Source organism: Pinus tabuliformis, chromosome 1_1 (assembly GCF_031772625.1).
Source record: "Pinus tabuliformis cultivar Carrire ecotype Pingquan chromosome 1_1, CPIR1, whole genome shotgun sequence".
In the NCBI taxonomy this organism is placed as follows: Eukaryota; Viridiplantae; Streptophyta; class Pinopsida; order Pinales; family Pinaceae; genus Pinus; species Pinus tabuliformis.
In genome coordinates this window covers 821,177,612-821,180,475 of record NC_142297.1, presented here as the reverse complement: position 1 = coordinate 821,180,475, position 2,864 = coordinate 821,177,612, and the positions used below count along the sequence as shown (strand labels likewise).

Below are 2,864 nucleotides of genomic sequence, written 5' to 3'. Positions count from 1 at the left end.
TAAAAAACATTTAAAACAAACCCAATTATATGAATTTCCATATTAAGAAACTATAGAAAAGCTAAATTTTAATCTATTTTCTTAAAAAAATAAAATTACAAAGTGAAATTTTCTTCCTAAAATATTTTTGATGAGTTTAAAATCATATTCATTTCCTTGTACAACCATAAATTTATATTTCTTTTATAAAATATATTTCATAAAGTAATAATAAATCCTAATTTAGGTAAACAATAATAAAGTGTCAATCATCCTTTATAGGTGACCATCCAAAGTTTCCAAATCTTAAATCACATTCAAAACTCTGTTTAATTTATTAACAAGTTCATTTCATTATAAATCCACGATAAATAAAATTACAACTGGCTGACTCTCCCTTCCAACACGAATGTGTTACACAACTTCCATCTGAAATTTAATTGAAAAAACCTGAACGAAGCTTAATGCTCCGCTTACCATTTGAACAAGTACAGATGATTGCATACATGTTTTTATGATTCATATTACAAATAAGAAAAATAATGGAATGCCATAACACCAATATGGTTTTATGATTCATATTATAATAAAATTAATGGAATGCCATAATTCCAATCATTTTTAGAATCTGGTCACTGCCTATGATTGGCAATGACCACAAATAATATATAGCTTCTGCAAAATTGTGTGTACCAGTCAAAGTATATGGAGTCTGCAATGTTTACGTGTGTTATGGAGTCTGCATTGGCATGAATCATTATTTGTGAAAAGCAAAACCAGAATATAAAACCTTTGAATATCATATGTATGGCATTGAATGATGCAGAGTAAATGCTTTTTTTTTAAATGTTATAATGAAAGAAGTTTATTTCAAACTTTGAGACCATGCAAATGTTTTTTCAAAATGTTACAACAAAAGTAATTTATTTTGAAATTTGAGACAAAGGAATCACCAGGGTAATTCCCACAAATCTCTGGGAAATAATTTCCTACATACTCTTGCACATTGCTTTCAACAAACACGTGTCATAGTTGTTCCCAGTTACAGAGAAACCCAATGAAGCAATCAACTTCTCTGCACTTCCAGTGTCCCCAAATGGAGCATTTGGTTTGTATGTAAGGTGGATTAAAGGAAAGGTAATTTACCTCAAAGGTTCCTTGCTTTTCATCTTCGAACTTTACCATTACTTGTCCTATAGTATGTTAAGAACTAGTACTTCTTTCAGACAGGAGGAAGAAATAGAAAAATGGCTAGCCTGCCAAAGAACAAGGAGGAAGAAGAGCGTTATATAGTTAGCCAGCCAAAGATCAAATCGTGAGTTAATGGAATCGATCCCTAAAACACATACAGCAGAGGAAAACCGCAACATTGTCAGAGTTATCTATACCTGTATTCAGCTTTATAGGTCATAACAAGCACCTTTATGAACAAAAATTGCAAGAATTTTGCATTTTATTGAAAATTTGTAGCTAAATATAAATTCCTTCACGGAAAATAACCTTATAAGCTTATGGAGAATCAAGGTCCAAGTCACGCAGTTCTTCCCTTGGAGTCTGTAATCTCCATTTCAATGCATTTACATGCTTTCTTCTTGTCTCTGTTGGGACTTCAAAAAAAACTGACCGTAATATGCAAATAAGCAGTTCAAAATATAAATTTGCACAATTTTGCATTTTATTGAAAATTTGCAGCTAAATATAAATTCCTGCACGGAAAATAAACTTATAAGCTTATGGAGAATCAAGGTCCAAGTCACGCAGTTCTTCCCTTACGTTATGTAATCTATATTTCAATGCATCTACATGCTTTCTTTTTGTCTCTGTTGGGACTTCAAAAAACACTGATCATAATATGCAAATAAGCAGTTCAAAATATACCAACAAACTTCAACAGAAAGGGAAAAGAGAAGCCATACCTGAAAACTTGAATGAATGCAAGTTGCAGAGATTATAGGTGTCTTCGCTGAACTGGATCTTGGTGCTCCTGTAGCTGTTCGGCTGCACAAGAAAAGATCTTGGTGCTCCTGTAGCTGTTCGGCTTCACAAGGAAAGAGTTGTTCTGCTTCACGATCTCCCATAATACCTACCCTGGTGCGGCTTTCATACTCTGTGCAGCTATACAAGGTAAAACCCTATCTATATCGCTCAACAAATAGGAAAAAAAATGGAAACGGGGAAAATATAAAATGTATTGAATGAAAATGGAGAAAACACGATGCGGTGCTCTGCTATGCCTCAGCGTCGTGCTAATGAATCCTTGCTGGTGCTCCTCGGCAGGACTTGTGAGTATCAATTGCGGAGGGAAAACAAAACATGGTGTCACTGAAGTCTTGATCATTGAATTTCTCAGCAGGAGCATGATTTGTTTTGCCTCGCAACCGATACCGAAATCCTCTGCCCAAAGCTTTAATTGACAAGAAAATAATAATATGAACACGGGCACAGAATCAGCGACGAGGGTCTAGCTATCAGTAGAAAATCAACGATACGAAATACAGGCTGTCAAGTTCCTTAAATGAATTTATACCCAAATTTCAGAGATGTTGCGAACCCATCGGATGAGTAAGGTAGTTAAAGAATTTTTCTCGAAAACTCAGCAGAAGCGATTGGTGTATTTAACCAAATATTGGTCCCATTTTCATCCCGGCAAATACAGAGCAATACTAATTTATAAAGAAAATTACATTTCTAACCCAAAAAAAAACACCCTCATATCAGCACTCGCTGCTCAATCGGCAGCAGAGGGCTTATTCAATTTCTTGGCCGAAGCCCTTATCTCTACGATCCATTTTCCACAAAACCTCGTATCACCACTCTGTTCAATCGGCAGCAGAGGGCTTGTTCAATTTCTTGGCCTAATCCCTTGTCTCTCCAATCCATTTTCA

At 34.8% G+C, this 2,864-nt stretch overlaps 1 long non-coding RNA gene across 1 annotated transcript; it reads right to left on the bottom strand.

The window, feature by feature from the left end:
• Window positions 1-1,616: 1,616 nt before the first annotated feature.
• Window positions 1,617-2,571, bottom strand: LOC149216608 (uncharacterized). Its single transcript, XR_016250577.1, has 2 exons — window positions 1,896-2,571; window positions 1,617-1,685 (listed from the first exon to the last, which is right to left on the bottom strand). It is a non-coding gene; the product is annotated as an uncharacterized LOC149216608 (long non-coding RNA).
• Window positions 2,572-2,864: the final 293 nt, after the last annotated feature.